Source organism: Bubalus bubalis, chromosome 3 (assembly GCF_019923935.1).
Source record: "Bubalus bubalis isolate 160015118507 breed Murrah chromosome 3, NDDB_SH_1, whole genome shotgun sequence".
NCBI classification, from domain to species: domain Eukaryota; kingdom Metazoa; phylum Chordata; class Mammalia; order Artiodactyla; family Bovidae; genus Bubalus; species Bubalus bubalis.
Genome location: NC_059159.1, coordinates 76,242,998 through 76,255,397, shown reverse-complemented (window position 1 = coordinate 76,255,397; position 12,400 = coordinate 76,242,998).

Sequence of the window (12,400 nt, the reverse complement as noted above, 5' to 3'; positions counted from 1 at the left end):
AATTTTTAGGCTGTTCATTAAGTTAAGGGGTAATATCTCTTTTCTGGCAAGCTAGATACTAGACTGAAAGAGATTAAAAGCAAATTTAAAAGTTAGACATATATAAGTTTATATATATATATGAAAACTTTTTACAGAAGCATAACTTACATACAGAAAACTGCAGAAATTATAAGTATACAATCAGAAAGCTCCCCTTGTATCCTCTTCAAATCATTACCATTCTTTTTAATCAAAATTTAACTTCTTACTACTTTGACTTTTAATACTAGGATTTGTTTTGTCCATTTGGAATTTCATATAAAATGAAAAGGACTACATATATTATTTGATGTTTGGCTTCTGTTGTCCAATATTATAGGATTCATCAGTATATTTGCAGGTAACATAGATTGTTTGGGGCATTCCTAGTAGCTGAGATGATAAAGAATCTGCTTGTAATGCGGGAGACCCAGGTTTGATCCCTGGGTGGGGAAGACTGTTTATTTTTCATACATGTATAGTTTTCCACTCTATGAATGCCTTATAATTTGTTTTTCATTGTATCACTGGTAGATATTTAAGTTATTGAACAGCATATACCTACTCTTATTTCCCCTCAGATCATCTAAGTTTTCCTGTGCCTGTAAACTCTCTCTGGCTTGCTAAAGATTTCTCAGCTTGAGCTCCTCAAGTTTGTATTTCTTCTCTACTAGAGGGCCTCTGTGACACTGAGGGGACTTGCACAGCTATGTGCAGGCCCCATCTAGGAATGGAGGGAAATACATGCCACTGGAGCAACTCTCAAACCATGGGGAGTGGAAACTAGTAGAAAATGCTCCAGTTTTCTTATCTTTCTGAGGAATAATTCTGAGCTATCACCCATATGTCACAGAGGATCCCCAGACGACTGGTCTCTAGTGTTTACTATTCTAAATTCGATTAGCTTCCCTTTCTTCCTCCTCTCACTTTCACCAAGCACGCTCTCATGTGTGTTTCATAAGTAATCTGCCTCATCCATGTCCTTGACAGTGCATCTGGTTTGGTGCTGGAAGGGGTTGGGCTGGGGTGGGGGGAATCTAAGACTAGAGCAGCTAGTTATGGAACTTTCCTTAGAAAAAGGACATCAATATTTGATTCTGGAATTTTAATGATCAAGTGGGAGCAAAAAACCCACTCCTGGTAGAAGTTAGGTTGACAGCAATATCTGGCATTCTGTCCGAATACGGTCATTAAGACCTTCAGTTTTGGTGGACAGGGATGAATAGTAAGTGGACAAGTGAGTATTTGTTATGCAAAAGTTCTGGCAATAACAGATTTAAGGCAGAGAGTAAACTGGCTGGCTGGCTTTTGTTAACTTCTCCAGAAGCTGTGAAGGAAGAGAATGCCATGTGTTAACTTTTTTCTCATATTCTTTTCTGTGCTTCCCACATTTTTGTCTCTATTTACTTGAACATGAGCATTTAACTACAAAATATTGTTCAAAAAACTAATTTTCTCTTTAGCTTTACCAAAAAACTACTAAACACATCTTCAGTTCAGTCACTCAAACACATCTTACATAAAGTTATTTTCTAGTTCTTAAATTTCCATTTGATTTATCTTTGTAGTCCTTATTTCACTCCTGAAATTCTCCACCTATGTTTTATTTCCTTGATTACACTATTTCAAAATCTGTATCCCAAATTTTCATTAGTTTTATTCCGTTTGATTGTCAAATTACTGTGGTTTTCTTGAATTGTTAAAGTTCTCTTGCATGTTTCATGGGTTTGGATTAATGGTTTCAAAAGGTATATGAATACTTTCATACATCATTTTAGTTCAGAGAAGAATATCCTTTTGTATTTTGTTAAGAATGTTAGACTAGGTGACAAGCATATTAAGCCAATCAAAAACTGAAATGATGGTGAGCTTGATTTCAATTCTTGTGAGAAATGGTCTATTTCACAGATACAGGTAGAACATTCCTCTTCTAGATTCTTGCTAGAAATATAACATGATTTGCCAGCTTCTTCACAGATCCTGCACTTCTTTATTTGTTTCCTATCTGTATGAAAGTGAAAGTGAAGTTGCTCAATCGTGTCTCTTTGCGACCCCATGGACTGTAGCCTACCAGGCTCCTCCATCCATGGGATTCTCCAGGCAAGAGTACTGGAGTGGGTTGCCAATTCCTTCTTCAGGGGATCTTCCCGACCCAGAGATCAAACCCGGGTCTCCCGCAATCCAAGCAGACAGTTTAACTGCTGAGCCACCAGGGAAGCCCTATCTGTATAAGAGGGCAGAAATATTTGCTCAAGGTATTCTTGCCTTGAGAATACCATGAACATGTAATATATTTATATATGCCCTTGCTTTTATTGAAGATATTTAGAGACTGGTAGTTTTTCTTACACATCTTAATAAATAATCCTGTATGATAAACTCTCAATACTATTAGTATATTGAAAAAAACTATATTTTTGTTGCTTTTGTGTATTGGTCTTTGTTCCCTTGATCCTCTTAAGCTAATGCTAAAATTGGATCTGTTTCAATTTAGCTAGATTTTTCTTGGTAATAAAAAGGATTTATTTTCATTTTACTCATCACTTTTCACTTCCTGATTTGCAGTCATAGAATCACATGTTATTTATCAAATTATAAAATATTTTTAGATAGCTGCAGCATTTGCTAATAACAGCCTACAATGATATCTACCACATTTTACTCACTTTCAAATTGTTTTTCTTATATGAAATATTCTATTAATAATAGCCTAATCCACCCTGCTGCTGCTGCTGCTAAGCCGCTTCAGTCGTGTCCGACTCTGTGCGACCCCATAGACGGCAGCCCACCAGGCTCCACCACCCCTGGGATTCTCCAGGCAAGAACACTGTAGTGGGTTGCCATCTCCTTCTCCAATGCATGAAAGGGAAAAGTGAAAGTGAAGTGGCTCAATCGTGTCCGACTCTTCACGACCCCATTGACTGCAGCCCACCGGGCTCCTCCGTCCATGGGATTTTCCAGGCAAGAGTACTGGAGTGGGTTGCCATTGCCTTCTCCGAGGAAACAAAACAGTAACCCTTAAATTGCTCCTCTGTCCACGGGATTTTCCAGGCAAGAGTACTGGAGTGGGGTGCCATCACCTTCTCCGGTTCTTAGAACAGTAGTTATCAATTATAATTTTGTTATGTTTATATTCTTCAGATTATTTAAGAGTTGGATCGATTTTTTTCGATAATAAAACCTTAAATAGAATCTTAAAGTGGAATAATTTTTCCTCTTAGGAAACAGTAGGCTGCAGTCCATGGGGTCGCTCAGAGTCGGACAGGACTGAGCTACTTCACTTTCACTTTTCACCTTCATGCATTGGAGAAGGAAATGGCAACCCACTCCAGTATTCTTGCCTGGAGAATCCCAGGGACAGGGGAGCCTGGTGGGCTGCCGTTTATGGGATCACGACTGAAGCGACTTAGCAGTAGCAGCAGCAGTTCTAAGGACAACTAGCTTCTACTGCCTTTTAACAAAGTAACATGTATGTCAGTATGATATTCTAAAACTATTAAAATAAGGCTAAAAATATCCCACAAAAGATATAGTATTATATAAATTAAATGTTTAAGAGTGACTCAACAATGTTAATTTTATAACTTTCTTTAAAAGAAAGTTATTTTTGAAATATTTTATACCATTTAAAAACATTTTTCATCTTTAATAAATTTAGATATCTTAGATATCAACCTAAACTTTTTTCTGCCTTAAGACATAAACTGTAAGTTTTATACATATTTCATGTAATTTGAGGTGAGATACATTGGATATCTTCCTCTTAAAAGATCTGCTTTAAAGGTAACTATTGATTACTAAATATTTATTTTATTATAGCCACTCATCTTCAAGGTAAATTGCTTGGATATATTTTTAAATAAAATTTCTTCAAGCATAACTTATTATAGTATGCCCATTTTAAATACACAGAGCAATACATTAAAAAAAAAAACACATTTAGCTGTTTAGTACTGCTCCAACGTCTCTGTCGACTATCCCCTTAGTCCCTTCGTAATCAATCCACTTTAGTCTATCAATGATCTGCTTTATACCATGATAAATTATAGTTATGTCCTCTCTAGAAATTTCTAAAAATTATATTATGTAATATGCACACTTTTTCATCTGCCATCTTTACTCAACTTACTTTTGTTTGAGGGTAAAACTCTGTTTTAAATGTAATGATTTTAAATAATATACTAAAAATCTTTCAATAAATATATTAATTATGATCTATACCTTTCTATACTCAAAATATGGGAGAAGGAAATGGCAACACACTCCACTATTCTTGCCCAGAGAAACCCAGGGACAGAGGAGCCTGGTGGGCTGCCGTCTATGGGGTCACATAGAGTTTGACACGATTGAAGTGACTTAGCAGAAGAAGCAGCATACTCAAAATAAACAACAGTTAGAACCCAACAGATCAACAGACTGGTTCAAAATTGGGAAAGGACTGCATCAAGGCAGTATATTGTCACCCTGCTTATTTAACTTACATGCAAAGCACATCATGAGAAATGCTGGGCTGGATGAATTACAACCTGGAATCAAGATTGCCAGGAGAAATATCAATAACCTCAGATATACAGGTCTTCCCTTGTGGCTCAGCTGGTGAAGAATCTGCCTACAAGGCAAGAGATTTGGATTTGATCCCTGGGTTGGGAAGATCCCCTGGAGAAGGGAAAGGCTACCTACTCCAGTATTCTGGCCTGGAGAATTCCATGGATTCTATATTTCATGGGGTCGCAAAGAATCAGACATGACTGAGGGACATTCACTTATCACTTCAGATACGCAGATGGCACCACCCTATGGCAAAAGTGAAGAGGAACTAAAGAGTCTCTTGATAAAGGTGAAAGAGAGTGAAAAAGTTGGCTCAAAACTCAACATTCAAAAAACTGAGGTCATGGCATCTGGTCCCATCATTTCATGGCATATAGATGGGGAAACAATGGAAGCAGTGACAGGCTTTATTTTCCTGGGCTCCAAAAGCACTGCAGGCAGTGACTACAACCATGAAATTAAAAGACTCTTGCTCTTTGGAGAAAAAGCTATGATAAACCTAGACAGTGTATTAAAAAGCATAGACATTACTTTGCCAGCAAAGGTCTTTACAATCAAAGCTATGATTTAGCCAGTACTCCTGTATGGATGTGAGAGCTGGACCATAAAGAAGGCTGGGTGCCAAAGAATTGATGCTTTTGAACTGCAATGTTCGAGAAGACTCTTGAGAGTCCATTCGACTGCAGGGAGATTAAACCTGTCAATCCTAAACGAAATCAACTCTGAATATTCACTGGAAGGACTGATGCTGAAGCTGAAGTTCACATACTTTGGCCACCTGATAGGAAAAGCGGATTCATTAGAAAAGACTCTGACACCAGAAAAAGTAGAAGGTTGGAGGAGAAGGGAATTATAGAGGATGAGATGATTGGAAAGACCCTGAATTTGGGAAAGATAGAGGAGAGGAAGAGAAGGGAATGACAGAGGATGAGATGATTGGATGGCATCACTGACTCAATGGACATGAGTCTGAGCAAACTGCAGGAGATGGTGAAGGACATGGAAGCCTGGCGTGCTACGGTACATGGGGTTGAAAAAGTTGGATACAACTAAGTAACTGAACAACAACAGCCATACTCAAAATATGATTTATATTTAGATATTAATAACTGTCACTGTAATGGCCTTGGTAAATAAAAGTCAAAGTATATTTATAGTTTGCTGGGTTTTTTCTTCTAAGTATAAAAGCAAAAGAAAAATAAACAGTATTTGCTCATTTGTGCAAATCAGGAAGACAATAAAAACATAATGAAGTAGGCTACAAGAAAGAAGTGAAAAGATGCAGCATTAAAAGTAAATCAGGAAAAAAAATGCAAGAATAATATTTGGAATATAGCTTTCTCTAGTTCTGACTTTTAGAATCATGATAATCTTCCATATAATGAACATAGAATGAAAATCAATATGGACAACATGGAGAGGACAATATGGAGAGGATGTGGAGAAAAGCAAACCCTACTTCACTCTTGATGGAAATGTAAATTGGTACAGCCACTATGGAGAACAGTATGAAGATTCCTTAATGAACTACCAATAATTCTACCATGTTACCCAGCAATCCCGCTACTGGGCATACACCCTGAGAAAACCACAATTCAAAAGGACACAAGTATTCCAGTGTTTAGTGCAGCACTATTTACAATAGCCAGGAAATGAAAGCAACTTTGATGTCCATTGATGGATGAATGAAAAAACAAACTGTCATGCATATATACAATGGAATATTCAGTTCAGTTCAGTCACTCACTCGGGTCCAACTCTTTGCAACCCCATGGACTTCAGCATGCCAGGCTTCCTTGTCCATCACCAACTCCCAGTTCTTGCTCAAACTCATGTCCGTTGAGTCAGTGATGCTATCCAAACATCTCATCCTCTGTTGTCCCCTTCTCCTTCTGCCTTCAATATTTCCAGGATCAGGGTATTTTTCAATGAATTGGTTCTTCATACAGGTTGACAAAGCACTAGAGTTTCACCTTCAGCATCAGTCCTTCCAATGAATATTCAGGACTGATTTCCTTTAGGATGGACTAGTTGGATCTCCTTGCAGTCCAAGGGACTCTCAAGAGTGTTTTCCAAAACCACAGTTCAAAAGCATCAATTCTTTGGTGCTCAGCCTTTTTTATGGTCCAACTCTCACATCCATACATGACTACTGGAAAAACCATAGCTTTGACTAAATGGGCTTTTGTCAGCAAAGTAATGTCTCTGCTTTTTAATATGCTTTCTAGGTTGGTCGTGGCTTTTCTTCCAAGGAGCAAGTGTCTTTTAATTTCATGCCTGCAGTCACCATCTGCAGTGGTTTTGGAGCCCAAGAAAATAAAGTCTGTCACTGTTTCCACTGTTTCCCCATCTATTTCCCATGAAATGATAGGACTGGATGCCATGATCTTAGTTTTCTGAGTGTTGAGTTTTAAGCCAACTTTTTCACTCTCTTCTTTCACTTTCATCAAGAGGCTTTTTAGTTCCTCTTCACTTTCTGCCATAATGGTAGTACCATCTGTGTATCTAAGGTTATTGACATTTCTCCCAGCAATCTTGATTTCAGCTTGTGCTTCATCCAGCCCTGAATTTTGCATAATATACTCTTCATAAAAGTTAAATAAGCAGGGTGACAATATACTGCCTTGACATACTCCTTTCCCAATTTGGAACTAGTCTGTTCCATGTCTGGTTCTAACTTTTGCTTCTTGACCTGTATATAGCTTTCTCATGAGGCAGGTAAGCTGGTCTGGTATTCCTATCTCTTGAAGAATTTTCCACGGTTTGTTGTGATCTACACAGTCAAAGGCTTTGGTGTAATCAATAAAGCAGAAGTAGATGTTTTTTTCTGGAATTCTCTTGTTTTTTTTTTTTTCTATGATCCAGTGGATGTTGGCAATTTGATCTGTGGTTCTTCTGCTTTTTCTAAAACCAGGTTGAACTTCTGGAAGGTCCTGGTTAATGTAGTGTTGAAGCCTGGCTTGGAGGATTTTGAGCATTACTTTGCTAGTGTGTGAGATGAATGCAATTGTGTGATAGTTTGAGCATTCTTTGGCATTGCCTTTCTTTGGGATTGGAATGAAAACTGACCTTTTCCAGTCCTCTGACCACTGCTGAGTTTTCCAAATTAGTTGGCATATTGAGTGCAGCACTTTAACAATGGATTTTACTCAGCCTTAAAAAGGAATGAATTTGAATCAGTTGCATTGAGGTGGAGGAATCTACAGCCTGTTATACATTGTGAAGCAAAAAAGAGAAGAGTAATGTTGTAAATTAATGCGTACATATGGGATCTAGAAAAACAGTATTGATGAACCTATTTAGAGAGAAGAAATGGAGATACAGAGATAAAGAATAGACTCATGAACACAATGGGCGAAGGCGAGTCTAGGAGGAATTGAGAATGTAACAATGTCATATATACACTATCACATGTAAAATAGATAACTAGAGGGAAACTGCTATATAACACAGGGAGGTCAGACTGGTGCTCTGTGATGACCTGCTGCTGCTGCTGCTGCTAAGTCGCTTCAGTCGTGTCTGACTCTGTGCGACCCCATAGACAGTAGCCCACCAGGCTCCTCCATCCCTGGGATTCTCCAGGCAAGAACACTGGTTGGGTTGCCATTTCCTTCTCCAATGCATGAATGTGAAAAGTGAAAGTGAAGTCGCTCAGTCGTGTCCGACTTGTAGCACCCCCATGGACTGCAGCCTACCAGGCTCCTCTACACGTGGGATTTTCCAGGCAAGAGGACTGGAGTGGGTTGCCATTGCCGTCTCCGTGTGATGACCTAGAGGGGTGGAATGGGAGTGGGGAAAGGCTCAACTGGGAGGGAATATATAAGTGTATATTATATATATTTTATGTGTGTGTGTGTTTTGTGTGTGTGCACAGCATCTGGTCCCATTACTTTATGGCAAATAGAAAGGGAAAAAGTGGAAACAGGGACAGATTTTAAACTTGGGCTCCAAAATCACTGCAAACAGTGACTGTAGCTACAAAATTAAAAGCTGCTTGCTCCTCGGAATGAAAACTATGACAAACCTAGATAGCATATTAAAAACCAAGAGACATGAGACATTACTTTTCTGACAAAGGTTCATATAATCAAAGTTATGGTTTTTCCAGTAGTCATGTACAGATGTGAGAATTGGACTATAAAGAAGGCTGAGGGCTGAAGAATTGATGTTTCGAATTGTGGTGCTGGAGAAGGCTGTTCAGAGTTCTTTGCACTGCAAGGAGATTAAACCAGTCAGTCCTAAAGGAAATCAACCCTGAATATTCATTGGAAATGAGAGAGCTAATTGTTAGGTAGGTTGATACTGAGTCCAGGGTTCTCAAGGAGGTGAAAGGGGTCTGGGACCCTCAAAATGAGAAAGGGACAAACTTTTTTTTTCCCTACATTCCTTAGACTTTGTCATATAAGATTTAGTCACATATTTTCTTTAAGCTCAGAGTTAATGATTACACAACAAAACTCATCTTGCTCAAGGGTATATTTTTCCTTAAGCTCTGTACTAATGATTATACAATAACAATTTATCTTGCTCAAGGATATGTTTCTCCTTCTTAACAAGAACCTTCTGACTCATCTTGTTATATTAAGACATATGTTGTGGGAGTGGGTCTGGTAAGACCCTTCTATTGTTAATTCTAATCTTGTTAATTTAAGATGTATGTTGTGGGAGTGGGCCTGGTAAAAGTATAGAAGACCTTCATAAGACTAGCAAGGTCTTCATAAGACTAGCACTCTCCATACCCCTTCTGATGTCTATGTCAGAAGCTTTCTTTGTCCCTTTTATACTTTAATAAAACTCTGCTACACAAAAGCTCTTGAGTGATCAAGGCTGGTGCCTGGTCCTGAAGCTAAATCTTCTTCAAAGATCACGAATTGGACACCATTCACCATAAGCTTTCAGAAGGACTGATGCTGAAGCCGAAGCTCCTATAATTTGGCCACCTGCCACGAAGAGCCAACTCATTCGAAAAGATCCTGAAGCTGGGAAAGATTGAGGGCAGGAAGAGAAGGGGACTACAGAGGAAATATAATTATGAATTTATTAGTTTAATATAAATGTATATAGACATAAATCTATATAGAACTGTTTATATATATGCATAAATTCACATATACATATTTATATGTTTCGATGTATTAAATATACACATGTGTACACACACATATATTTGATTATGACTATACATGGATATCCCTTGTCCCTGGGGGCTCAGTAGTATAGAATCTACCTGCCAATGCAGAAGATGCAGGTTTGCTCCCTGAGATGAGAAGATGCCCTGGAGAAGGAAATAGCAACTCACTCTAGTATTCTTGCCTGGACAGAGAAGCCTGGTGGGCTGAAGTCCATGGGATCACAAAAGAAGAGTCAAACACAACTTAGTGACTAAACAACAATAAATGGATATATGAATATATGGATAAAGAGTGTCTGAAATTATATTTTTTAATTTTTCTAAGCTTGAAAATATTTTAAATGAAAAGCTTTTAAATATCTTACTCAACTCATATTATTTTAAAATATTCTCCAAATTCTTTTCCCCTTTCTATGCAGATTCTTAAGCAAAAGTGAAACATAAAACCCCTTTTCTTTCCTTCAAAATATTTTGCCTCTTTTAGTCTGTTCTGTGATGAAGCATTTCCTGTAGTTTCTCAGATTTTTGTTATTTTTCTTTACAACAGAACATATTTGATGAGTTCAAGTAAAATGAGTGATTGAGGCTAAAAAACCACTTCTGTCACAATAATTTTCATCTATTTATCAACTGAACTACTATTTATGTCTCCAGCCACTTTTTGCTATAAAATTTACTCATTAAGGTCTATCCATGTCATATTGTGACCATTCAAGTTAAGTATACTTGATATCATTCAGCGAAGATAATGACTTTAGAGTCCTAATAGCTTTTCTTGTCAGTTATGACCAAAGTGACATGACTAAATATGCATCTTGAATACTGTATTTTTCTTCCTGATACACTGCTCTGCACTTAATAAATATTTACAATCTCAGTTGTTTGTAACTAACAATTACAGGGCTTGTCCAACAGTTTCATTTCTTCAAAATGTCAATAGCTACTCAGTTTTGTACACAAAACTGTGTAATACTTACCACTGCATTTATAGATGCTTATTACAGATACAGGCAAGTGAATTTAAGGGTGTGTTGGAGCTGGCTTATAGTGGCTCTCAAGACCTGACTGGGTATAACTCTTCCCAACCATAGCAGATATCTCATACTGACAGCTAAAATCACCACGGTGAGCATATTGACAATGTAGGAGGTGGTAAATGGTATCGACCAGCCCCTACCCCTGAACCCCCTGCCCAGGGAAAGTGAAAGTTAAAGTGTTGGTTGCTCAGTTATGTTGGACTCTTTGTAACCCCATGGACTATAGCCCAGCAGGCTTCTCCATCCATGGAATTCTCCAGGCAAGAATACTTGTGGGAGGTCATTTCCTTCTCCAGGGGATTTTCGTGACCCAGGAATTGAACACAGATCTCCTGAATTACAGCAGACTGTTTATTATCTGAATGACCAGGGAAGCCAAGGGAGCCCTTTGCTATATAATGTCTAGCACCTTATTGTTCTAAAATCTTGTAGGAATATGGAACATTCCATATTCATAAACTTTAAATGGAAATATAGAGGTCGCCTCTTCATTTCGGCTTCAATTACACAGTTTTTGCTGCTTTTCTTAGGACATGAAAGTTGCTCAGTCATGTCCAACTCTTTGTGACCCGATGGACTATACAGTCCCTGGAATTCTCCATGCCAGAATACTGGAATGGGTAGCCTTTCCCATCTCCAGGGTATCTTCCTGACCCAGGGATCAAACCCAGGTCTCCTGCATTGCAGGCCAATTCTTTACCAGCTGAGCCACAAGGGAAGCCATTTCTTAGGAAAGTTGGCTCCAAAAGCAAGACTTCTACACTTGCTGTTTCCTCTGCATGGAATAGAATTTGTCCTGATAACTGCTAATGTGTTCCTTACTACCTTCAGTTCTGCTAAAAAGGCATCAGTGAAGCTTCTCCTGTACCCTATGTGAAATAATTTTCTGGTGTACAAGCCTTCAGTAATCCCCTCTCCAAACAATATAAGCTTTATTTTAATCAACAGCAGGTAACACAATATGACGTACTCCTTATTGACTTGCCATTCATTACTACTTATTTATCATCAACCTAGACAGCATATTAAAAAGCAGAGAGATTACTTTGCCAACAAAGGTCCATCTAGTCAAAGCTATGATTTTTCCAGTAGTCATGTATGGATGTGAGAGTTGGACTATAAAGAAAGCTGAGCACAGAAGAATTGATGCTTTTGAACTGTGGTGTTGGAGAAGACTCTTGGGAGTCTCTTGGACTGCAAGATCAAACCAGTCAATCCTAAAGAAATCAGTCCTGAATATTCACTGGAAGGACTAATGCTGAAGCTGAAACTCCAATACTTTGACCACCTATGAGAAGAACTGACTCATTGGAAAAGACTCTGATTCTGGGAAAGATTGAAGGCAGAAGGAGAAGGGGATGACAGAGGATGAGATGTTTGGATGGCATCACTGACTCAATGGACAAGCTCCGTGAATTCGTGATAGACAGGGATGGCTGGCATGTTGCAGTCCATGGCGTTGCCAAGAGTCAGACATGACTGAGCAACTGAACTGAACTATCACTAAAACAATGCAATCTCCATGACAACAGATTTACTAGCAATTTTTCTTAAATTTCTATCTCTGAGGTATAAAAAATGAGTCACATAAGTGACACTCAAAATATATGTTGAATGAATAACAATAATGAGAATAAAACTGTGAGTAGTATTTAAAAAATAA